General features: G+C 40.5%; 1 long non-coding RNA gene across 1 annotated transcript; it reads right to left on the reverse strand.

Moving 5' to 3' along the window:
• Positions 1 to 15,248: 15,248 nt before the first annotated feature.
• On the reverse strand, positions 15,249 to 26,533 carry LOC118354610 (uncharacterized). The gene is made up of 4 exons (XR_007410333.1): positions 26,229 to 26,533; positions 25,671 to 25,778; positions 23,644 to 23,764; positions 15,249 to 19,871 (listed from the first exon to the last, which is right to left on the reverse strand). It is a non-coding gene; the product is annotated as an uncharacterized LOC118354610 (long non-coding RNA).
• Positions 26,534 to 27,054: the final 521 nt, after the last annotated feature.

Genomic DNA, 27,054 nt, shown 5'->3' on the forward strand with positions numbered 1-27,054 from the left:
GCAACAATGGTGATTTTCGTATTAAGGTGTTTGAAAATATTTTATATTCCATGTGCTTATCATGTTTAAGGGAACTAGCCTATTAGAGTAATAGGTCAGCCTTATAACTCCAATTTGGAATATATAAGTAATTGATTTTTTAACCTTTATTTTTAAGTAAAAATCTTACTATTCCATATAATCCTAGCACATCTAAGACCCAACTTAGATTCATCATACTGAAGTTTAAGTAATTCATATAAATCGAATCAATTTCTCTTGGGAAATTAAAAAAGTTGAAGCAGAAATAAAGTGGAACTAAACATAGTAAAATACAAATGTCATTGGAGATATTTGAATATTTTGAATATTTGTAAATGAAACCAAATATTAAGCAAAGCAATTGCCCAATCAGGCTAACTTGGCAGTTACTTAAAAAGCAACTGCCCAAAAAATATTTGCATGACTAGCAAACTTCATTTACAAGCTGCCCTTAAAAGCTAAGGGTAGAACCAGATTTTTAAATTTGTAACCTTAATAAATCAGATGTTAATTTAAAGACAACAGAGCAAACCTCTGAATAGTGTTGTTGCTATAAAACTCACAATTGGGGGCACTAAAAATTCAGAATTATCAAGAAGCTTGCCTCCGTGCTAAGGTCTTTGGTTCTATTAGGGTAGAGCCACACACCCCGACTCCAGGAGACACTTCCTGAGAGAACTCTCTGTGCTTTCTACATGAGGTGGAGGATTGTCTATGGCTGCACTCAACCCACATTCCTGACACCTCATTCAGCCTTTCTTGTTCTACAACTCAGGTACCATGGTGGTCAGAGCTTCTCTGTAGGACCAGCAGTAAGGCCCAGGTCTCCTCTGCCCTGGTTCCTCCTGTCCTGGGTCTCTTTCTGTCACTTCACTGCCAGGGCTTTACCTCAGAAGAGACGATTCTCATTGCCTTTCCCAGGGAGTCACATGCATAGCTCACTCTCTACCTCTCCTCCTCTCAGTGAAAAACTTCTCCCTCAGAAAGACCAAAATCTAGCTCTCTCAATCTACTTTCTTTAATTTTTTTGTTTGATGCCTCATGCTCTTCCCTCAGGTTCTGGGCAGTGACAGAGTTTATTTTCCGAAATGGTGACACCAATATCTCTCACTTCATACGCTCATTTCCCATGTGATCTTCCTCCTCCCTTATCAACAGGTGAGGTCTAACTCTCTTGTCTTTGAATTTGAGTGAGTTAGGGATGTGCTTTGATGATAGAGTATAGTGGAAGTGACATTGGGTAACTTCTCAAACTAAATCATAAAACGTGATACAAATTCTGCCTGTATATTGAAGCACACACATGGGCTTGAGGTCCTGAGCTGCCCTGTTAAAAGTCCGAGTTCCCTGAGCCGAGCCACATGGAAAGTTCTGTGTAGGTGTTCTGGTCTTCAAGCCTTCATAACCATATGTTTGCTACATCTACCATGACAAAGTACCACATATTGGGAGCCTCAAGCAAAAGAAATGTCTTTTCTCTGGAGGCTAGAAACCTCTAGATCTTGTCTGAGATCAGCAGGGTTGGTTTCTTCTGAGAGTCATGAGGGAAGGATATATTCTAGCCCTTGCTCTTTGGCTTAGAGATGACTATCTTCTCCCTAAGTCTTCACACCATACATGGCTGTATTCAAAATTTCCTCTTCTTATAAGGACACCAGTCCTATTGGATTCAGGCCCATCCTAGTGACCTCATTTTAGCTTAATAACCTCTGTAAAGACCCTAGGTCTAAATAGGGCCACATTCTGATGTAATGAGGATAAGAACTTCAGCATAGGAATTTTGAAGAAGACACACTTCAACCCATAACAGAACCAATGAGCATAATACATAAAATAACTATCATTTTAAGTTTATGCCATTAAGTTTGAGATATTTTGTTATGCAGCAATAGTAACCAGAACATGGGCTTTGGTATATAAGGTAAATTTTGGATTTTCAGATTCAGAAACTATCTGTCTTTTCAAGCACTCTTTTAACATCTGTGTTTGCATTGATTTTAAAACATTCATTGAAAAACCCGACTCTTGGGACACCTGGGTGGCTCAGTGGTTGAGCATCTGCCTTATCTCAAAAGAATGTTCATGGAGTTTCTACCATTCGACAGATATTACTAAGTGGTCAACAAAATATAAGAAGTCCTTACTCTAGGAGACTTACTTTTCAGTGGGGAAGATAGACATAATTAATAACTAGATGGGCATCAAAGGGCTGAGGAGTGATACATGGTGTTATGGGAGCAGGTAATAGGGGTCTGAACTTGTCCAGTGGTTAGAGAAGACTGACACTGTGGTGGGAAGGAAAATGGCTCAAATGTGGGATGAAAATAAGGCCACTGTGGCTGGAGCCCAGAGAGAACCCAGCCTTCAGGAAAGATGGGCAAGGCTCAAACCATTGCAGGAATTTGCAGGCCATCTAAAACAGCAGGGGAGAGAAGAGAGGTAATGTTCATATGATGACCACTACAACCATTTGGAGTTACTCCTGTAGAGTATGTAGAATGGATTGGAGAAAGGGAAAGTGGGATGGGCAAATCAGTTACGAGGCTTTACTCAAGATAAGAAACATAAGAGTCACAGTAAGAGATCATGTATTTTCCTCTGGGGTGGCTGTAGTGATGGAAAAAATGGACAGATTAAAAAAATATATGTCTAGGAAGCAAAGTAAATAAGACTTGGTGGAAGATTGGCTCTGGCTGGTATAGGAAAGGGAGCTAGTCAAGAATGACTTTTGCCTTTCTGCTTTCTTGTCTGGGTAGATGGTGGTGCCATTTGATAAGATAGAGGCTTCTGGTCCAGGTTTTGGGAGGAAGATCATCACCTTTGTCTAGAACTACACTACCCCACAGGTAGTTCCTAGGCCATATGTGGCTATTTAAATTAAGCTTCATTTAATTTAAAGAGAATTAAACTTCAGCTCCTCCATTGCAATTGCCCCATCTGAAGAGTTCCATGGTCACATGTGGCGGTTGACAACCACATTGGACCACGCAGAGACAGAATATTCCCATCATTGTAGAAAGTTCTAGTGGACAGCACTGATCTATAGAGATTGAGTTTAAGATGCCTTTGGGACATCCAGAGGATCTGTGAAGGCAGCAGTTGATTATATTGCCCTGGAGCTAGGAGGAAAATTATAGCTAGAAGCCTAAATTCCATCCACACGTTTTATCAAATATTCAGAGACCTTAGTATATTTTATTTACTACTATGTCTCTTGCCTAGAATATTATCTGCCACAAAGTCTCATTAGTAGGGGTGAATAGATAATAAAGCAATAGAGAATACTTTGGGTGGTACCATGTGCTAAGAAGAAAATTCAAATGGGGTCAGTGGGTGAGAGGATGAGAAGGATTGTGAAGCTCTTTTAGTTCAGTGGTCAAGGGAATTCTCTTTGATAAGATGACATTTGAACAGAGACTTAGAAGTGAGATACATTCAAGGCATAAAGAGGCAGGAGGGTGCTTGTGTTTCATGTGCCTGTGGGTGGCATTTGAAGCCCTGGGCATGAGCATGTCTTAGGAGAGAACATTCAGGGAGAGAAGGAAAGAGTCTATGCTCTTACTGGTTGGGTAAGAAAGGCCAAACCTACAGAAGAGACAGAGAAGAGGTGGGGGGAAACAAGAAAGACTTGAGTCATAGAAGCCAAGGAAGGAGAATATTTTGAGAGGCAGGGTGTGGCTAACACCTCTGATGGTCTGCTGTAAACTAAAAAGATGCTGGGTATGGGGTATCTCTGGGTGGCTCAGCAGTTTAGTGCCTGCCATCAGCCCAGGGCGTGACCCTGGAGTCCCGGGATCAAGTCCCACGTTGGGCTCCACACATGGAACCTGTGTCTCCCTCTGCCTGTGTCTCTGTCTCTCTGTCTCTCTCTCTCTGTTTCTCATAAATAAATAAACTCTTAAAAAAAGAAAAAAGATGCTGGGTCTACTGATTGACATAGAGCCATTGGTGGTTTTGGCTACTGTTGCTTTGCTGGAGAGTGTGAGTGTGTGAGTGTGTGTGTGTGTGTGAGGGAGAGAGAGAGAGAGAGAGAGAGAGAGAGAGAGAGATTCCAGATTGGAATAGGTGGAAGAATGTGTGGTAGGTGAGGAAAGGCAGACCTGAGTCCAGATAATTTGGGAAGAATCAGAGACATGAACATGGGAAGAGGGATGGGAACTCCTGGGGCTCAAAACAGAGAGTCCCAACCAGATACCAGCTGTGTCCTCACCTTCCATCACCACATGGCATCTGTTTCAAGCTAGAAGACCAGCCAGTAGGGCCCAGCTAGGAGCTGGTGGGATTGGAGCTGTGTCCTGCTAAGTTACTAGCTAAAGCAGTAATGACAAATGTTGAAATGTTGTCCAGAAGGCAGAGGAAGCAAGAATTAGGGTCAACTGAGATGCTGGACATTTATGAATTCATTTAGTCATTCATTCAACAGATCACTGGCAGAGAGTATCTAACTGCATTCTAGAACAAACAATAGTAGTAGTAGTAGTAGTAGTAGTAGTAGTAGTAGTAGTCCTACCTGCATGTTACTATGTGCCAGGCTCTGTTCTCAGCCCTGTGAGGTAGATGTAGTCATGCATCCATTTTACAGATGAGAAGACTTAAGTGCAGAGAGGTTAGCAACTCTCCCAAGGTCCCATAGCATAGAAGTTGGTAAGCTGGGATTCGAACGCCATAAGGACGGGGTGCTACAAGGATGCGTTAAGGGACAGGTGCCATCTGTTCACTTGCTCAGCAAATAGTTATTAAGAACCTACTGTAGCTGGGCAGCTCAGGTGGCTCAGCGGTTTAGCGCCGCCTTCAGCCCAGGGTGTGGTCCTAGAGACCCGGGATCGAGTCCCACGTCGGGCTCCCTGCATGGAGCCTGCTTCTCCCTCAGCCTATGTCTCTATCTCTCTCTCTCTCTCTGTCTCTCATGAATAAAATATATATATATATATATATATATATATATATATATATATATATATATTAAGAACCTACTGTAGCTAAGTGCTGGGAAGACAAGAATAAATTGAACACAGTCCCCGCCCTCCTATGGTTTAGGTGCCACACTCCAGGGCAATCAATGTGGAGGGAGAGCTCGTGGTGTGGGAGTGCCACAGCCAGATCTCACAGATCAGGGAAGGCTTTTCCAGGGAAGAGACGGGGATAAACTGAATACAGCAGACATCCACAGTGGGCTTTCGAGGGGGGCTGTGTAAGGCAGACTAATAAAAGCCACATCCAGGCCGGCAGCACAGCGTGGGCTGGGGTGAGAGGGAAAAGTCTAGAACTCAGCTGCTCTCTAAGGAGATTAGGCATTTGCAGTTCCAACCCAGATAGTGGCTGGGAGGTCCCGAGGGTGACAGGAGGTCCGGTTAGAAGGTGGAGCAGTAGCCCCCACCAGCAGAAGTGAATGAGGTGCTACAGCTACAGGTAGACATTGGCCTGCTTCACCATGACAAAGATTCCCTCCTTGACCAAATTCTAGCCAGGCTCCTCTGAGCCCTCTTCTCAAGTAGGCCTCAGCCTTGGCCTCTAAAGACTCAAACAGACACTAACATGGTTTCCAACAGCTCAAGGCCACATCCCTAGGATGACCTTCATCTTCTTCAAGTACCTGCCAAAGGAGAAACCTCAAGGCTGCCAGAAGATTGGCCATTGGTTCCAGTGGAAACCTGACCACCCTTCTCCGAACATTTACTAAAAAGGTCTTGCCATTGTACATCCCCCCACTGTCCCTTTGAGGTAGACGTGTTTCTCCTACAACTTAGGAGTAGCTCCTCCAGGACCTGAAAGGCATTCCTGGAAGAGTGATCACCAGGACGGATATGGCCTCTGCCTCCCAGTCTCTGTGGGAGGACAGACTTCCAGCTTTGATCACTGCCAGCTGACAGACCAGCTGACCTAATCCCATTGACACGAAGTGTTCAGTTCCCTGCTTCCCCTGAGCCCGGCTCACCCTTCGGTATCCCCCATGCTCTTGCCAAGTAGCCCCATCACCTCTGAGAACAGTGACTCAAGCGGAGTTCACACCAGACTCTCTTCCCTATGGCAGTAGTAAGTGCTGGTTAAAATCCGTCCTTATTGCTTTAACTAGGGTCTAGTTTTGTTTCTTTTTGACAACAGTTCAGCTTGCAACCAGATAAGAAACTACCAAACTCCCTGGGTAGAATAATTTTAACTTGTGTGTGGCTGCAAACACACAGACCCTGAGCTGGCTGCACAGAAGTCCGCGCACAGGGGGCCATTCACAGAACTCTTTCCACCTCCTTGGCCTGACACAGCCAGCGATACCTCTTTGCCCAACAAGAAACCGCTGAGTCATTGAAAACAGAGAGCATTTATAAACAGGAAGCGGAGTGTGTGACCACAGACATTCAGCATCTGATAGCAATTGCTGAATGTGGCAAAAAAAAAAAAAAAAAAAAGTTTGAATAAAAAAAAAAAATTCTGTGCCACTACATTAGAACTCTCTAGTGCATGGAAATCACAGTTCTGCTATTGATCATCTATTTAATACTTAAGTAAGTGTAGTTCTTATTCGGTTGGACCAAGCTGGTGAGTCAGGCAGACTGCAAATATTGATTGAATCCCTTGGAGCGTGTGGTTTCTCCATTTTTCTTTCTCCTCCCTCTCCAGGGAGGGTGAAAGACTCCTTGGTGAGTCTCTTGGCCATACAGCAGGGATTTGTGTGCCCTGCGCTCTGGCCTCGGCCTTCTCCACACAGGGCCTCGTGCTCTGGAGAGACAGGTCTCCCCAGATGGCAAAGGCTGGCAGCTGCAAAGCCGCTGTGCAGGGGGACCTACGACCCCCTGCGTGCCTGGTGCTGGATCTAGCAGAGCAGAGTGTCAGGGGACCTGCGCTTCCCCTGCTCTCAGCAGCAGCGGAGCCGTTTATTTCCCATGTGCTCCCTTGTGCTGGGGGTGGGGTGGGGAGAGGGTTTCAGGCATACTGACCTAAGAAGGTGGGTGCAATTCCAGGGCCAAGGAAAGAACCAGGTGACCATCCCTAAAAGGTTTACTGGGAACCAGCCCCACTGCCACATCTGTCAGCAGGGCAAAGGTGCCCGAGCAATGTTTGGCATCTCTCTGTTTCTCATCTGGGAAGTCAAGGTTGCAGATAATAACAGCACAGTGCCTGGTACGTATAAAGTTCTTAATAGGGAGTAGCTAGGGGCTTTACCTGCAGTGTGGTTTAACATGACCAATCACCTTAGGAGATAAGCATTGTCAGCCCTACTGAGTAAATTAACACCCCGAGTGAATCGGTGAGTGGCCAGGTCCGGGTTATGGCCCCTGTGTGCCTGTTTCTGAGCACAAGCCATTGCCTTACTTGCCATCGAAGTTTCAGAGCAGGTTATGTCCCTTACTTTGTATTTGTTCTGTACTTAGAAGTCCTGATCTTCAAATATTACCTACCAAGAACCCTCGTCTGCTAGTTTTTCAGATTCCCACAGAGCACTTGTTCTGTATCATTTACAAAGAAGATGCTGTGTTGGAATTCACAAGTAGCAGTGGTTGTGTCACAGTGCCTTGGACAACATATTAATACTGACAATGATAACTTTTATAGAGTATTCATTGTGTGCTAAACAGGATGTGTTGTTAGCTCCACATTTTACAGGTAAGAAATCTTGATGCTCAGAGGTTAACTTGGATTTCAATGCAAGAAAGGAAACTTCCAGAGCCTCTGCTCTCAGCCATTATGCTGCACTAGGAAAGAGCCATGCTTAGAATACTGGGGTTTAGATCATATAAGGAGCAGCCTGCTGTTTCCACTGTTGTATTAAAGCCTGAAGAAAAGGACTCCTTGACTCCTTGAGCAGTGACAGCACCTTGAAGGCTGGAGTTGCTAGAAGCAGACCCTGACACAGCTCCCTGTACAAGTGATTATAAAGGAAGTGCTCCTATGGGGAGTCCAGTGAAATGTAGGGGAAATGGAACAGGAAGCAAAGGTGTGTTAGTGGAAGTCCTGAGGGAAACAGGTGCAGGACTTCTATGGGTTGTGTGTGGGGCGAGTACCTTAGGGGCTGTGGCATCTACTTACTGGGATGTAGCTCTGCTGAATCACAGCAAACTCCATCTCCCAGAAAGTGGGGCTCTTGGGTGGCTCAGTCAGTTAAGTGTTCAACTCGATTTTGGCTCTGGTCATGATTTCAGGGTCATGAGATCAAGACGCACTTTAGGCTCCGGGCTCAGCAGGGAGTCTGTTTGAGATTCTCTCTCTTCCCTCTCCCTCAGCAACTTTCCCCTAGGGTTCTCTCTCTCTCAAATAAATCTTTAAAAAAACAAAAAACAAAACAAAACAAAAAAAAAAAACAAAAAACCTGTCTCCTGTAAACAAAGACTGAAGATAAGCAATCTGAGACCACATGGTGCTAGAGCAGAGGTTGGCAAACCAACCCCTCTACCAAAACTGACCTGCTGCCTGTTTTTTTTATAAGCCTATGAGCTAAGAATTGCTTCATATATTTTTAATGGTTGAAAATAAATCAAAGTGGGATCCCTGGGTGGCGCAGCGGTTTGGCACCTGCCTTTGGCCCAGGGCACGATCCTGGAGACCCAGGATCGAATCCCACATCAGGCTCCCGGTGCATGGAGCCTGCTTCTCCCTCTGCCTGTGTCTCTGCCTCTCTCTCTCTGTGTCTATCATGAATAAATAAATAAAATCTTAAAAAAAAAAAAAGAAAAGAAATCAAAGTAAGTATATACAATGTTATGACATATAAAAATGATAAGAGATTCAATTTCACTGTGCATAAACAAAGTTTTATTGAATCGCATATTGGAACATATTGGAACTCATTGATTGCACACTATCTGTGGGCTGTTTCCCCTCTAACATGGCATCATTGACTAGTTGTGACAGAGAACGTATGGTCTGCAAAGCTGGAGATACTTATCATCTGCCCCTTTACAGAAACATTATGCTGACCCCTATGCTACAGTTTCAGGGAACCAGAATTCTTCTGTTTTGTTGCTCTGCCATCCTCAACATGTGCCATTGCCTCATGAGATGGTTACTTAAGCTCCAGTCACTGCATCTGTATTCCAGCCAATGCAAAAGAGAACGAAGAAGAGTTCACTTCCTCGCTTTAAGGAAACTTCTGAGAAAGTTTATCTTGTACTTTAGTAGAAGTTAATCTCCTCACCATACATAGCTACACAACCTTATTCCAAGAGACTATGAGCCCAGCAAAAAAAGTGGGATCCATTATTAAGGAACAAAGAGGAAAATGTACATCAGAGACAATCGACAGCTCTGTCTCTCATCTAAAGACAGTTTGAAACAAGGAAATTTGAAAGAGTCGTATATAATTATACACAAGGCACAAGGAAAACTAAATTGCTCAAAACTTTTATGTCTAAATAGTATTTCTTGGGCATCTGGCTGGCTCACTCGGGTTAAGTGACTGATTCTTGATTTCGGCTTAGGTCATGATCTCAGGACTGGAATCAAGCCCTGCATGGGCTCCCTGCTCTGCCAGGAGTCTGCTTCTCCTTCTCTCTCTGCTCCTCCTTTCATGTGTGTTTACTTGCTCACTTTGTCTCAAATAAATAAATAAATAATAAATAAATAAATAAATAAATAAATAAAATTTCTTCTCTCCAATCTAAATTTCAGCTATCTTAGTCCTTACCATAGCACAGAAAATTAGCTGTATTTCTTATTATAAATCACAATATCACAGTAGGCCAGTGAGTAAACAAACTGATTTATAAATGAAATACTATAGAGAGGTAAAATTAACAAATTAGATCTACATACGCCAACATGAATAAATGTCAAGCATATTGATAAGAACAGTAAGCTACAAAAAAAAGATGTACTGTATGGTTTCTGGTGCTTGTGTAAATATTTAGTGCATTCAGAATAATAGCATACATCATTTATGGATATACCTATATAATAAGAGCTTAAACATATGTACATGGTTAGGATCACGGTTGCCCCTAGGGAAAGAAGTAGGAATGGCATGAAGGTGCTCTATCTGTACGAAATGTTTTCTTTCTTAAAAAGAGAGAAAACAGATTCTGAAGAAGGTAAGGCAAAATATTCACATCTCTTAATATCGTAGGTCAGTCCATGAGTATGTGTTAATATTTCCGGCACTTGGCTGTATATTTGAAATGTCATCATTTAACATTTAAAAATTTTTTTTTAAAATAAGGCAATACTACTGTTCTTGTGCACAGGAAAAGGATTTTCGTTTAATTATGTTGTTTTAAGTTCATTCGAGTGTGTAAACACTGCAGATATTATATTACTAATTTTATTAGAGCGTATCATGTATCTCCTTTCATGTGAATCTCTAATTAAAACTATTCTCGATACATTCCCCTAAAATTCTTTCCCATAAACAGCCACAGATGCCTTATTTAACTGTAGACTTTGCTTTATTTTTTAAGGGTGCTCACTGGGCTTCTCTTTTTCTATGTTACAGCTTATGGTGGCTGACAAGGCCAAGTGACTCTGTTTCCTTGTTCCAGTAACTGCGGCTGGGCCAGCCCATGGTGAGTCCCTGGGGAGGCAGTCAAACATCTGAACAGTCACAAGAATGGTTGCCTGCAGAAGGGCAACCGTAGGCTGCAGGCCATCACGCCGGGCTCTGGTCTTTCAACCTTTCTCCAGAGAAGGGAGCAAGGCTGGGAACAACCCCAACAATGCTTCCAGGGTTCCTAATTTTTTCTCTAGTTTTGAAAGGACTTGTTTGACTTAGGAGTAGGCGTAAGAGGTAATGGATTACAACAATGACCTCCAATTTACAGGCAAGGAGCTTCTTTGTCCACGTTGGTAAGTGTGTTTCAGTCGTCTCTATAGTGGTGTCAGGTCTAAAACTAATATTATGTGCTGCCCTGCCGTAGGAAACTGGGAAGTCCTCGAGTGACATGACTGCATCTTCCTCCCCACTCTGTTCCCTCAGATGAGGTCCTCTAGCCAAACAACCCCCCTTATCATGAGGACAGGGCACAGTGCCTGTTTATCCCTGAGTAGCAGGCTTCCAATTATTCAAATAAAACAATCATATCCTCCTGAAGAAACCAGGAGTCCCTCCAACATTTTCATACTACAAAGCCTACTCCCATGGTTCCTACTTGTTCACTCTGTTCCTGATTACAACTCCTGCCCAGCTGTGGTTGACAGAGTATCTTCTTTCCTTGGACAGTAGGCTGCCATCACCATCTTCTGTCCAGTGGGGGGGTATCATATATTTGGTCAACTCCATAGCCCTAGAGTAGAATCCCTCCCTCATTAACCAGCTAAAGAGGAAGCTATCAAAATATCTACGATTGTCAGTTTTTTTATTCTTTTGACCAAGTAAATCCTCATGTCTTTTATTTCCAATTAGTTTTCTCTGGTTAGGAGGATGCAGGTGGGAAAAAAATGCATGCAAAATGTGTTTCGTGATCTCTATCTAGTTGAAAATTAAGAGATTTCTGCTTTGATGGAAAAGTGAGAGCAGAGGGTAGCTGACAATAGGATATTTCTATCCTAAGAGGCAGAGGGAGAAGCAGACTCGGCTGAACAGAGAGCCCATGATCAGGCTCTGAGGTTTTCACCTCAGTTGGGGGTGCTGGATGGCTCAGTCTGTTGTGTCTACCTTTGACTCAGGCCCTGATCATGGACTCTCTGTTCAGCCGAGTCTGCTTCTCCCTCTGCCTCTCCTTCTGTGATTTCTCTGGCTCTCATGCTCTCTCAAATAAATAAATAAAATCTTTTTTAAAAAGAGAGAAAGAAAAAGAAAACCTCAGTCAGAAGGCTTCCTGAAGATCATTCACCTAGAACATTCAGAAACTGAATAATGATCACAAGAAAATGTTTCATCATGTGATAAAGAGTCACACCATAGCAACCAATCCTTTATACTGATGAAGAATTGTCTCATCATGAATATTATCGTGTCATGACATCACTGACAAGATGCCACTGTGATTTTTCTGCTCTTTGGTACACATTTGGCCACAGTGACCTCACCGAACACCAACCAAAGCCACACAATATGGCAAATCACTTTCAGTTGTTACCTTTATGTGTCTTTTTTTTTTTTTACATGGGCAATCATAAAAACAATTGAGTTGGAATGTTTATATTGTTTGGATGTTTCTGGTGTTTAGAATCCTTGATATATGTTTCTTTTGAGTTCTTTTAGAAATGTCTGTTGTGGTCTTGGAAAATTGCAACTTGTGCTTCAAAAGTACTTTCATGTTTATTGAACTTACTCTCACATCATAGGTGAGTCTGGACTGATAACGTATTCACTCCAAAAAAAATAGAAATAGTAGTAAAACCTACGAAAGTTAAGCCCCAAGTTTACTTAGATTGATTTTTTTTGTCACAAAAAGATTTTCTGATTCTTAAATCCAATGTTCTTTCTAAAGAACTCATCTTCTTAAAAATTTTGCTTCTTCATATTTCAGTTCCTCATAAGTTGATTAGACTAGCAAATATCTGAGGAAAATAGAATTTTGGTGCTTAAAGCAACTTTAGAGATTATCTCAAGTGTCAACATATACAAAGTTAAGGAAGACATCAGGTTCTTGGGATCATAGCTGTGATTGAGAAATATTCATGAAGCACATTGTTGATTTCAAATGTTCCACCTGGTCCACTCACATATGATTAATAATATTCTGGAACTATACTTTGTTGTACCCAATGTGCTTAAAATACTTTCTAAACTGAAGCTCTAATTTGCAAGGTGTTAATTAAACAAGAACTAGAAACTAAAAAGCCTTTGTGGTTAAGAAAGTTGGTAGGCTTTGTCCCTGCATTAAAGATAGAAAAATTTAAATAGAGTGGAGTTCTAGAAGCTACTCAGTCTAATCCAACTGTCCAAAGGGACTTCATCCCTCTCCATGCACTGCTGGAGACGGTATCTCTGGAGCATATTCTTATCTGGGACTCTTTCCCATATGTCTTTCTTGGGGTGCATAAGGACATCAGATGTCCCTGGCTATCCTCTCAAGACTAGAATGATAATCCTTAACAACACTACATGGCACTTTCATTCACAGTTCTTAGGAAATTTTAATACCAGTTGTTCATTTAGACTCGTTGGTGGCCCTCTGCTGCTCAGTAGGACAGGCTTAGAGGATGAGAAGTAAGGCTAACTTCTTTTTCCTTTTGGTATTTTACATTTTTTGGTAAGTATAATCAAGTGAAGTTATGTCTTATAATTCCAAGCTAAGGCTTGGCAGCATGACTTTTGTATTGAAGTGATTACACTGTATTCTACAAGGACTTGTATTTCTGATTCATACAGAGTAACAGCCACTAGATTTACCCTTCTACCTGAGGCAACTGAAAAAATCTGAACAAATATGTGAAGTGGTACATGCTCAAGACATTGGATATCAGGCAATAAAGGATCACTGAGAGATGGGAAAGAAATGAGATGAACTAGATGATTGCCCAGAAACTTTTCTAGTGCATGGGAGAATTTTCCATTAGCACAAGGATAAAGAACCCAGGCAGAGCTCAACTGAGAGAGCTCAGAATCCAGGGAAACAGAGATGGCTAGAGTTTACAATGAGGAGTACAAGCAAGAAGGGAGCTGCATGGAGTCATAACTCCAGAGAGCTGAAGAGAGAGGGTCTTCCTTACGTATGCAGTTGAGTGTCAACCAGCGAGTGTATGTGAGGAAACTACCCAAGACCAGGGAAAGAACCACCTGAGAGAATGAGAGGGAATAGTCCTCAGACTTCACACGGGCCCGAGAAAAGTGCCTGTTCCCTCAAGCCCTAGTGGAAAAACTCACAATTCAGGTAGAATTAGAGAACTATAAAGAATGTTGCCTGAGTAGTGGGGAAAAATTGACTTTAGTCTAAAGGCATCTTCAGTCCATCCCAGCACAACTTAAAAGCAACACTTAAAGGATCATATTGTTTCCAAGTAATTTAACTGCATTCAGAATAAAGCTCAATAATATTTACAGGAATCAAAAATACCCAGCAGCCAATGTGGTCAAATTCATAAAATCTGACGTTCAATCAGAAGTTACCAAATACATAAAGAAACAGGAAAATATGACCTATACATAATATGGAGAAAAATCAATCAAAAAACCCAGAAATGACAGGTGATAGAATTAATTGACAAAGTCATTCAAACGGTTATGATGATGATAGTCCATATGTTCAAAAAAATGGAAGATTAAATGTATTAAGTAGAGACATAGAAGATATAAAAAAGACCCAAATTAAAAATCTAGAAATGAAAATTACCATAACTTAGACAACAAGTACATTGGATGGGATTACTAGCAGAATTAACATTGCAGAAGACATTGAAAGAGATTAATGGACTAGAAGATATAACAGAGAGAGGAAAGAAGGCTGAACAAAATAAACAGGGAATCATCAAACTGTGGGATAAATTCAAGAAGCCAAATACATGTGTATTTATTTAGCTTCACCTCAAATGAGCAGTGGTGAAGCTAAAAACTATTTGAAGAAATAATGATCAATACTTTTCCATATTTAATGAAAACTATAAATACATATATCCAGAACTCTCAACAGAGCTCAGACACATGAAACATGCAGAAATCTACACCGAGGCACAACATAATCAAATTTTTAAATCAACTGATAGAAAATCATAAAGGCAGCCAGAGAAAAAGAGGAACAAAGATAAGGGTACTATCAGATTTCTCTTTGGAAACACTGTAAGCTAGAAGATAGTGGAGCAACATCTTTAGAGTACTGAAGAAAAAAATACCATTAACCTATAATTTTTTAATATACGGAAAATAACTTTTTTTCAAAAATGAAGGCAAAATAAATACTTTTTTAGAAATATAAAAGCTGAAAGAACTTATCACCAGTGAAATTTGAAAAGAAGTCCTTATAACACCAGATAGAATAGAAATACAGATCACGTAAAGAAATGAAGAGCACCAGAAATTATCATTACACAGGTAAATGTAAAAACTATTTTCTTATTATTTAATTTTTAAAAATAATTCACTTTTTAAAGCAAAAATAACCATGTATTATTAACAATGTAAAAGATAACAATTGTTATCTTTGCTTTAAATAATAATGATGCATTGTTGGGTTTATAACATATATAGAAATAAAATACATGACAATCATAGCACAAAGGCTAGAAGAGGAGAAACAGAAGTATAATTTTATTATATTCTTATTACACTGAATGAGTATAATGTCTCTTGAAGGAAAACTGTATGAAGTTATAATGTATAATAAAAATGTATAATAAAAGCCCTAAAGTAACCATAGCAAAGACTTATACTTAATAAGCCAACAAATAAGATAAAATTAAATTATTAAAAATATTCAATCCACAAAAGGCATAAAATGAGGAAAAATGAACAAAAAAATAGATGAGAACACAAAAACGCATAGCATGATGATAGATTTTAACTCAATCATATCAATAATTACATTAATTATAAATGATCTAAACATTCCACTTAAAAGATAAAGATTGCTACATTGAATTATAAAGCAAGATCCAACTATATGCTGCCCACAAAAAAAACACTTTAAATATAAAAATATGAAATGGTTAGAGGTGAAAAGATTAAAAAGTATATACCACGTACACAAATCCACAGACAGCTATAAAGAATGACTATATCAAAGCAGAAAAGAACATCGCCAGGGAGAAAGAAGACCAATGATAAAGGAGTCAGTTTATCAAGATGAGGTAACAATCCTAAATATTAATTGCATCATATGGTAGAGCTTCAAAATGCATGCAACTAATCTAGGCTACACAAGAAGAATCTTGGCAAGAAATTTAGGAGCCAAGTGAAAGTCGTGAGCAAATGATTAGTCAGATTGTCATGCTAAATGACTAGTTCCCAAGCCCTATATTAAATTCTCAGTGTGTAGTTTTTCCTTGGTATCCTATACACAGCCTTATTATAACATTTGTTACATTGTACTCTAATTAGTTGTTCAGAGTAATTCAGGTATTTGTCATTGCCATCATATGGTGATTTCCTGACGTAAAGACTCATGTCTTACTTAAACTTGCATTTCTTGAATATGGCAGGGTGTCACACATACAGCTAAATAAATATTTGCAATATCAGACCATAATAAAATCTACTTATTCAGGCAAGCCTTTTCAATTATAACAACTCCCTTAAGACTTATACCAATTCTCTGCTATAGGTAGGATATGCATTCTCTTCATTTTACAGATGAGGATGATGTAGAATAATTGTCCAAATTTTATTTAAATATTAAACTGTTTAGTCATTCCATTTTCTGCACTGAATTTTAATCATAATTTGGAGATGATTCAGTTTCAAAATATTAAGTTACTTGATGAAGCAGATGGTGCTTCTTATATGTAATTCTGTTCTTCCATTTTTAGGTGTGTGAAGTCTGAATATGTCTCTAGGTAAATTTCTGGAAGTGTAGATTTTAGAGTCACAAAATAGGGAGGCACACATGTTATAAATTTTTGGTTATAAAGTTTATAAGTATCTAAAATTTTTTTCTTATTATTCCATGTGACCACATTTTTGAGTCTCATGTTGCCCTATGCTATGAACTGAATGTTTGTGTTCCCCTAAAATTCATTATGTTGAAGCCTTATTCCTCAATGTGATGGCATTTCAAGATAGCCTTTCTTTTTTCTTTCTTTCTTTCTTTCTTTCTTTCTTTCTTTCTTTCTTTCTTTCTTTCTTCTTTCTTTCTTTCTACCTTTCTTATTTTTAAAAAAATATTTTATCTATTTATTTGAGACAGAGAGAGAGCACAAGTAGGAGGCATGGCTGAGGAGAAGCAGGCTCCTTGCTGAGCAGGGAACCCAATGTAGGGCTCGATCCCTGATTCCAGGACACTGGAATCATGACCCAAGCTGAAAGTGGAGGCTTAACCAACTGAGCCACCCAGGTGCCCCAAGATGGCCTATTTAGGATGTAATCAGGATGAGAGGTCATAAGGGCAGTTCTCTAGTCTGATGCGGGACACACCAAAGAATTTGCTCTCTCCCTCTTCACCATGTGAGGACACAGTGAGAAGGTGATTATCTATAAGACAGGAGGAAAGATCTCGCCAAAACTGGACCATATTGCTCTCTTAATCTCAGAATTTTAGTCTCCTTAACTGTGAGAAAATAAATTTCTATTGTATAAGCACTCAGTTTATGCTCTTTTGTTATACCTTCCCAAGCTAACTGAAAACTGTAAATAACTGATGCTTAAAAGCCCTGAATTGTGAATGATTCTACACCCCTACTATCAAATGTAATGATTAGAGTATTATAATAGCATCTAAAAAAATTTAATCCATAGTATTTGGCCTAAACATTATAAACACATATAAATTTTTTCCTCCCAAATGATCATGTAAATTGTTCATCTCAAAGATTCCACTCTAAGAGATAATATCTCATTTCTCTACACCTGATTACTAATGTGGGGCTTAATCATTGAGGTTCTCTCCTGGCCAGGAGTTAGGAAAATCATGTCATTAATCTGTGATCCTATATTCTGCTTTGAAAGCAGGAATAATACCAATATGCCCTATAAATTCTGACTTGTGACTAAATATTCTCTAGATTTATTTAAATTCTCAACTTTCTGTTGCCTGCCAACCCCCACTAAAATTCGTGATGGTGATGAAAAAGACATGCCTGGGGAAGCGCCACTCTGGCCAAAAAGTCCTGGCACTGATGGCAGTGGAGGATATCTGTTGTGCTCATCTGAATTGTTATTCCTCAAGGCTCTTCAAGGAAAAAGGTGCTGAGTTGCTAGAGAGGAATGTTTCTTCTTCACTCAGTAAGAGGCAGGGCCTGGACTGTTTTTGGAAATAATTTCCAGAAGAAAAGCAGAGGGGTTTTTTTGGTCAATACAATAACAGTTTCGTAAGTCAGATATATCAAGCATAGGGACTGTGGACATTTTGCATTTTGGTTCTGAACAGAAAAAATCTAGTAATGGAAACAGAGACCGGAGACAGGAAATAGGTTAACCCTAGAAAGAACAGTGAAACAGCTCTCCTACCCTCTGCCATACACCTTCCTGCCCCTCAGGCATCCCCCCTGCTCACTCCCAGGATCCCCAGACCTATATGGTGACTGATCACTAATGACTCGTAGTCCTGACCACCTTCTCTCTTCAAAAGCAATTAGTTTTGAGTCCCATCTCTTTAGAAAGTTGTTCTCTACCTTCATAGCTACTCAATTGTTCTCAAAGTAAACACATAATCTAGGATGACAAAATAGAAGTCAGAGAGATATGTGAAACCAACTGACATGTTCCGTTTCACACTTGTATTGTGACTAACCTCATTTATGCTTTTAAAACACCTTTACACTTATTGTCCTATTCTCAGCCTGCTCTGAGCATTCGCCTCCAGGCTTCTATAACAAATGGGAATTGTGATTGTTGAAGCTAATCTCTGCTAACAGTTAAAATGATAAATAGGCACCACTGAAATGTTTAAACTTTTGCTAAAGGTTCCTAAGAAGCAATGCTAATTGAGAAGTGCCCATGGAGTAATGCTAAGAAATTACATTGAGAGGGAGACTCTCAGACCTGATGCAAGAGCCTGGAAGAAATAGCTCTAGTCTGATAATGTTCAAGTTCATGAATGCACTTTCATGGATGGCTAGTTGAATTTAGGTGGCTTTATTTGATCAACTCTAGAATTCAGTTAAGTTTCACAGAATGAAGATATAAGCTAGTAGCTATGTTTTAAACTAATAAAGCCATGAATTATTGCTTGGATTACACATACCAGGAGGAACTAATGGATGTTTTGTCTGGATAACGTTCTGTGAGAGTAAAAATGAAAAGGTGGTGGGTCAGATGATGTCTACCCTGGCCCAGCGTTTGAAGAGTCTTTCATTCTACAATAGGTTTTCAGAGTGTTTAAAAACAGAACTACACCTCTTCCTCTTCCTTCCTCTTTCTCCTCCTTCTTTTTTAAAATTTGTCTGTGGTTTTGGACAATTTACATTTGTTAAAACTGTTACAAACTTATGTAGAAAAGGAAACCAAACCCAGATTAACTAATGTATACATGAGTTTTTGGCTATATTTTCCTGTTCCTATATTGTTCCTGGCTTGGGCAGACCTATGGAGCTCATTGGGAAGAAAATCTCTTCATGTTCCTTTCCCATGTTCTTTCAGAGACAAAGATCTTGGAAAGACAAGCTTTGGCAGGTTTCTGCTCCACACACAAATGAGGCAGGTGACCCAGTTTGAATTTGTGGCAAATGCCTCCCAGCAATGCCCCCGGTATTATCATCAAAAACAAAACAAAACAAAAAGACCTCTAACTCAATATTTTTTTCATTAGGCTGAAGCTCTGATCATCACAAAGCAGATGGCTTAAAGCAATAGAGTAGGAGTGGGATTATTTTATAGCATGATTTAAATTACTAATAAGCCAAGTCCTACGTCATGAAGTCTGCCGAGCATCACCATCCACTTGTTTGGGCTCTGATCAATTAACATGCCACAATGGTCTTAAAAAGAAAAAAAATCCACCGCAGATGTTGGAAATCAGAAGGAATAACATTTAGGCATGAGGACTGACAGTGTGTATATGAAATGAAAATAGACCCCAGAGCTTCAGCTCAACTCCTTACTCCATATGACTAGTTTCCTCCCTGTGGACCTTGACTAAGCCACTTAACTTCTCCAACCTTCAGTTTCTTCATCTACAAAGGAAAATAATATTGTGACTACTTCATTGGGTTACTGTGAAGATTCCACAACATTATATACTTTAATTTTTTAAAAACACACAGTTCCTTTGTTGTCATGTCAGAATGAATAATAGACACTAATATCTTACAAGGCTTTAGTCTTCTTATCTTTCTTTATGATGTCTGCTTTAGATCATCTGACCTGAAAAGTTAGGTTTAACTTAATCTTCTTCCTGAAAGGAGAAAAAGTTTAAAAGTCACAGGATTATTGACGTTGTCTTTAGTTTAATGAACTTCTAGATGATTTGGGGAATGACTGGAACTAACTAGCTGCTTCTTGTCTATGCTCTGCATTCATTTCCAGGGTATCCACTGTCCAGACTTGGGAATAACTCAAAGCCAATGGGATTTCTTTGTAAAGAGAATTGCATCCTGATATTTTAAGTTTTTAAAGTTAAGCAACAATACCTATGCCACCATCACAGCTGATAAAGACCTTGTGGATAGATGAGATCATGGCCCTCTCAGCATCTACACATCTGACTTTATATGTTAATATCTCAAGGTATCCTAAGCCCTAAACAGACTTGGGGCAAGATATAATTTTAATAGAAGTTTCCCTTTTTTTTTTTTTTTTTTTTTTTTTTGCTTTGGCTAGTGTATGACTTTCTGGCCAAAGTTATCTAGGACTCAGAAATCCCTTTGATTAGTGTGGAGCACCTGTTCTAAAAGAAATGGGGAAGCAGGAACAAGATTTGCAATCATCTTTTACAAGACTTACTTCCTTGAATTTCATCAACATTTTCAGATTCGTTAGCATTTGACATTAAAAGTAAGAGTTTCCTAAGACTTGAGAGTCAGATACATGTGACAGAAAAAGGCTTTCTCAAATCTTTTATCTCCCATTTAATGTAGCAAGAACCACACCTAGAGCACAATCAAGGATCAGACAACTTTTCGGCCCATGTGTCTTGGCTGGGTAGAAGGAGGATCTGTAGGAAGGAGGAAAAGTTTATCCTTTTTTGGCTCCAGGTGACTATAGGAAGAAGGAAGACAAAGTAGGACACAAAAACTGTCAGACATATGGGTCCTGAATTTCTTTTATTTCACTTCCTGTTATGGATCTGTAAGATACCTCTATGCAGTGGACCCCATGCCAAAAGGGGACAGTGCAGTTGAGTGAAGAGGACAGCATTCAGATAAAGATCTAGATTGTGTTCTTGCTTCTCCCCTGATTTTTGTATGGCATAAACACCAAAAAGAGAGCCAGGCGGTCTTTCTTGGGGCCACCACAGCCAAGGTAGGGAGATCTCATAGAAAGGCTGGGGGCAATCCCAGTCGGGTTCTAGAAGGGCATGACAGAGATCCAGAGAAGGTCACCCTGCAAAAACTGAGGAGATCTGAATAAACAAGCGGCCACTGAGAAAAAAATTCAGCAGCCACACACTTCAGATTAGCTTTTCCAGGGCCAAGGCCACCTAGGAGGGGGAAGGAGATCAGTTAGCTCTGAGACCCTTTTACTCAAGTGTTTTTCCTCCTACACCCTAGACACCATCTTGGAGAATGTCAAGTGATTATAAAAATGAGCAATTATCTGACAAGACTAAACATTACTCAGTGAGGCTATTTAAATATGGCAGTAGAAAAGGTTTAACTGGATTGGACATTTGGTTATCCCTTCCACCTACTCCAACCACCAAGCTAGGAATGCATCATGAGAAAGACCAGGTCCAGAAGTACATCTCTCTGCATATCTGAATTATTACATGAGCAAATTCACAAGCCTATCAGGTAATTTTCCTAAACATTACCACTCATTGAGATACATCTACTGAAAGCTTTCTATATGCCACACACTATGCTAGAGACTGCAGACTCAAGGAAGTAGTAGTGTAATCCTTGCCTTTAAGAAGCCTATAGTTTAGTGGATGGGCCTCCTCAGATTATCAAAATGGTCCATTACTTGTCACATTTCAGAAGTTTACCAACTTAAAGAAAAGATGCTTATTTCTTTCTCATGTAATAGTCATGGTGAGTGTTCTGATAGGGAGAGCCATTGTCCTCTACAATCACTCAGAAACTCAAGCTAATAGCTGTGCTGTCATCCTCAACATGTGGATTCCAAAGCCATCTTGAGCATCAACTGCCCCATCAGCCTACAGTGGGAGGGTTTTATGGACCTGGCCTGAAAGTGGAGCAAATTCCAGTGACATTCATTGGAGAGAACTTTAGTTTTAGGGACTCCCATAACTACAAGGGGACTGGGAATTTAGACTAATCATCTGTCCAGGTACAGCGGGGAGACAGGATTTGGGAGGATGATTGGAGGCCTTCTCCAGTTGTAAGATTCTTTGACAATGTAGCAAATGTAGTAGCATGCCTTGGTGGACATTAAACTTATGCTTTTGTTGTGAACTACAGAAAGTAAGGCTCAGAGGATCTTTGGACAACACTTAGAAGTGACTCAAGGTATTTTTTTCTTCATTTCTCGCCACAAAGATTGTATTCTAAATAGATTTATTGCATTTGTTGGCAAGAGTTCCTTGAAGGTAATCACATTTTATTGTCCAGAAAGAATGCAAGGATAATCTTTTAGAGCTTAGGAGTCCAGAAAGAGAAGCAATCAGGTTTGTATTGCGACCCCCAGTACCCCCAGTAACAGTTTGTAGGTCTTTTAGTATTTTGCCCCAGCAGAGAGGCAATCAAGTTCTCTTGTTCTAGAAAGCACTTAGGATGAGGCCCGTATGGGCTCCTTGTATCCAGAGAGTGAGGTTTTGGAAACTCTTTTCTGTTTAAATGCTTTGCTGTCTTTCTATAGGTCTCTGAATTAAGCTGAAAGCCGCATGAAACTTGGCCTTGACTGACCTGGCCCAGCCATTTTCTTTCCAGCTTCCACACAGATGATATCCCTCCTTGATCTCAGCCTCTCTACTTTCACACCTAGTCATGTTCTTGCTTCACAAGAAGCAAAGTTCCTGGAACCACTAACCTTATGGCTTCTCACCTTGCGGCCCATTGTGCCAAGGTTGCTACTCCATTATCCGGGCTGGCATCTGCACTGGCACAGTCAGCTCCTACTAACACCCTAGTTGCCACACACAGGACAGTGGCTGACTCCTCCCACGGCTGGATCAGGTGCCCATTCCCTACTGTATGGTATGAGAAACCTTTCCATCATCACATTGAGTCCAGTGCTAATTTTATACCTAATCACACAACTATTTGATTGACATTCATATTCTGCTCTAGACTGTAAGATCTATAAAGCAAGAAACTATGTCATTTTCTTTCTGCTTTTTTGTTCTCACTATTTGTATCCTGGACAATGCTATCTTGTTCACGTTTTATCTCTACTGCCTGACACATAGTAGTTGCTCAATAAATTCTCATTTAATGAAGGCATGAGCAAACAAACCATAATAACAGCAACGACAAATACCACAGCACAGGCTTTAAAACTTTCAAAGCCTTTCACACAGCTTATCTCACTTGACAAGCAAGCAGGATGGGGCAAGAGGGTTCTAGGTTATATTCTCAGGACTCAGCTCTGAAAGCCTTAAATAGAATCTGCTATCAGAAGGGCAGTACTTAAACAGTACTTGGGGCCAGGTTACAGTGTGGGATTTGATGAACGGAGCCTGTGAGATGCTTCCTGGGAAGCATGCCCTTGGGAATGGGCTTTATATACATAATCACACACATTTTTATGAACTCTGCACAAAATAGGAGTTAAGAAGGAAAATGGCTGGAAAACTGCCAAAGGGGACATATGTGGGAAGTTTGTGAAAAAAAAAAAAATAGTTGGGAGAAAATAAGTAGCTAAAATAAGCTAATGAGTGGATACGGAGGAAATAATATCCAATGGTGAAATAGATAACGTAATGGCTAGAAAGAAAACAGGAAGGGTAATATTGAAGAAAAGTTGCCAAGAAAAAGTGCTAACTGCAGAAGGTCAGAGAGTCATTTTAAAGAATGGGGTTAAAAGATCAAGGACAATGATAATACCTTCCAAATTACCATTCTTCTGAGTTTGATTTGTGGGTGCACTCAGGTGCCTGTTGAAAGATAAAAAGACAGTCCTCAGACGCATCCTCTTGCCTTATTTCATCTTGACATCCATCATTATCTTTAAGGAGACATGAACATGGAAAACCACTTAGGCAAAGTAAAGATAGAGACTCTAAGGTAGAAAGGAATTAGATCATAGGACCCCTCAACCTTCCTTTCTCGGTCTCAGAATAAAGCTGGTCTTTGACAATGTTAACCCTCTCCTCACTCCCTCCCCAACTTTGTGCACTCCATTCAACACCTTCCTGTGTCTCTGGAGCCCACTGAGAGGAAGAGATCAAATGGTCGAGTGGCAGATTTGGGCTTCATATTCCCCACTCGGAGAAAAATAATCCTGTCCTTGCTCCTGCCCTTCCTCTCATTCTTGTCTTCACCTTAACTCTGTATCTCTATACTCACTATCTCCCCATCTCATTTCTCATTCACTCCTTCCACCAAAACTGTTCTCTGTCATTCCAAAATATTTTGCTTGAAGTCTTTTATTGCATCTCACACTTTCTATATATATGCACTATCTTTTGTGTGCTATACACTTTATCTATTGTGTGTATAATAGATTCTGGGTATCCCAAGGCACAGATTCTCATCTCTGGGGATGTAATGTGCTTCTTTCTGAGTCCCTGAGGTGCTGTTCCATGCCTTGCATATAGTAGGATATCAATAAATATCAATCAGAATTGCTAAAACTACATTACCTTTAACTGTTTAGGGGACTATGCCTCCTTTACTCCTTCCCTCTCAAATATGTCACAGAAAGAAAAAGATTCCCTTATTTGGTATACTTTTCTAAGGATCTTATAGAAATTCAAAACACCTACATTATCCAATTCATGAGCTTATCAAGTAAGCATACGTCAAAATTTGGAGAAAAAGGAAGCAAGCTGAAATAGAATATACTTTTTTTTTATTTGATTTTTAAAATTTGATTTTTATGGGAATATTTCTAGATTTAAAAAAAGTATACCATATGTATATATATATACATACATATACACACATGTTATCTATACATTATATATAAATATATGTTATGTAAGATTCATATAAATATATATAAAACCTTAAGCCAAGGATGGTTTTTAAAAGCCACAGTGTGACTTTTTAAGACTAAGACCTAGTTCCTGCTGCCACTATGGAGATGGAGAAGATAAATTCCTTCAGCTGTAGGATCAGGATGCCGCAGCATTGGGTCTGGCTGTCTGCCCTTGGTAGATACTCACCAGCTGCTGTTAAATGACAAGAGAGTCAGCAAAGTACATATAGGCACATAAGTGCAATATACAACTTTACCCAGACTCTTCATATCTTTATTACTGGAGCCCAGAAAGGCCTGTTTGAGATCTGGTTCTGGATTGATTCCATTAGTACCTTAGCTCTTGGCAATGCTTCTCATTGGCAAGAAGAATATAGAGAAGGCTGTGGAAGCCACCAGGCGTCAGCTTCTGGGTGCTTTCACTCATCTGTCAGTCAGTCAGCAAACCAACAAGCCTCTCCTGAGCACCCACTGCATGCACTGCATTGCTATAGGCAATGGGGATATAAGGGAGACCCACAGCCAGGTGACCTTAAACACCACTAAGCTCAACCCTGGCCTCTGAACATGGGTGTCCCTCACTCCCCCCCCCACCCCACCCATCCCTCATACCAGAGAGTTCCTAGCACTTTCACTTCCTCTTCCCTCCTGCTCACTGCCCACCCCACCCCCCCAACCCCAGGTAGTGTTGGATCCACCTGGAGTACAGCTTTGTTTTAAAGCTAAAGTAAAAAATGACCCTAGGATTAGCAAATTCACAATAAAATACACTCTTTTGACCTAAGAGCTTGACAAAATGTGGGTGCATTTTAGATTTTGGAGTGAAGCAAAGAAAAAAAGGGAAATAATTTACCATTTGTTGTGACAAAGAGAAAATTGAAATGAAGAGGTTCACCCAGGCCCACTGTTTGTTTGTTTGTTTTTTCATTACCTTGAGTGAAAGTGGGTAAAGTCTTGACAGAACAGAAAGAACACCCAGATTGGGTTGCGGTTATTCATTTCTCCAACACATTTTTCATGTCTGCCCTCTCGCCACACCCTAGAAATATAGGAGTTAACAAAAGATAATCTGATAGGACACCAAAATCTTGACCTCCCTCTTGGCAAATGAATCTCATGGCCCCGAGAAGACATTTAACCTCCTGATGTATGTCCCCATTTCTAAAATGCAACTGAGGGGCACCTGAGTGGCTCAGTTGGTTGAGAACCTGACTCTAGGTCTTGGCTCAGGTTATGATCTCAGGGTCCTGGGATCGAGCCCTGAAGTGCTCCACTCTCAGCACCGAGTCTGCTTGAGATTCTCTCCCTCTGCCCCTCCCCGTGCTCTTGCACTCCCACATGCTGTCTCTCTAAAACAAATAAATAAATCTAAAATAAATAAAATAAAATAAAATAAAATAAAATAAAATAAAATAAAATAAAATAAAACAGGACTGAGAGCAGAGCGTGGCCAGCATTCTCCAGCTTCCTTCACTCCACTACCCCATACCTCTAAGAGCAGGGACAAACTCTCATGATGGAAATGGAGTTTCTGGTGCTCCCTACCCCTCCACAAGGGCCGGGAAGCTGCCCCCCAGGGGCTGGTGCCCTCCAGACACAACTCCTGACATCAAGGGGAGAGGCAATGGTCTTCCATCTGGAGTTCCAGTCAGCTCGCTCCTCTGGGCTGCCTCTGACGAGCTGACCTCCTGCCTCTCAGCGCCTGGGTGCTTTGTGCTGACATTCACATGGCTGTCAGCACAGTGACTGCATTCTGCTGTGCTCTGCATGCTTCAGGATTGGCAGCCAATGAAAAGAGTAGCTCTGAGATTGGAGGAAAAGATTGGCAGCGTTTGATGCAAATCGTGGGCAGGAGGAGCTCCCAGTGCTCCTGGAGTCCAAGCTTGTTGCACAAGCTGTTCCACCACACACCCACCCCCACCCTCACCCCTGAGAATAAGGCTCCCACAGGCCAGCCTGGCCTGCCCTCCATGCCCATCCCATGTCCTTACGTAGACAGCTGGCCCAGCGCCAGGAAGATCCTGCTGTCTTGGCTGTGCAGAACTTACCTGTGCCTGTAGGAAGTGTTCTCAGTTCCTTGCACATCAGCAGGGAGAAGCCAAATCCAGGATCCTTCGCCTCTTTTGTGCTCTTTGACCACCTGCTGAAGTCTATGGACCCCTTCTCGGAAAAATGTTTTTAAGTGCAAAAAAATAAGATCCATATATAGAAATATAAAGGACATCTGTTATACTGAAATTCAATCATCAAAATATTTTTAATTTGATAAAGTAATACATATGCCTCTATATATTCTCTCTTTATAAATATATATG

Source organism: Canis lupus, chromosome 4 (genome assembly GCF_003254725.2).
Source record: "Canis lupus dingo isolate Sandy chromosome 4, ASM325472v2, whole genome shotgun sequence".
In the NCBI taxonomy this organism is placed as follows: Eukaryota; Metazoa; Chordata; class Mammalia; order Carnivora; family Canidae; genus Canis; species Canis lupus.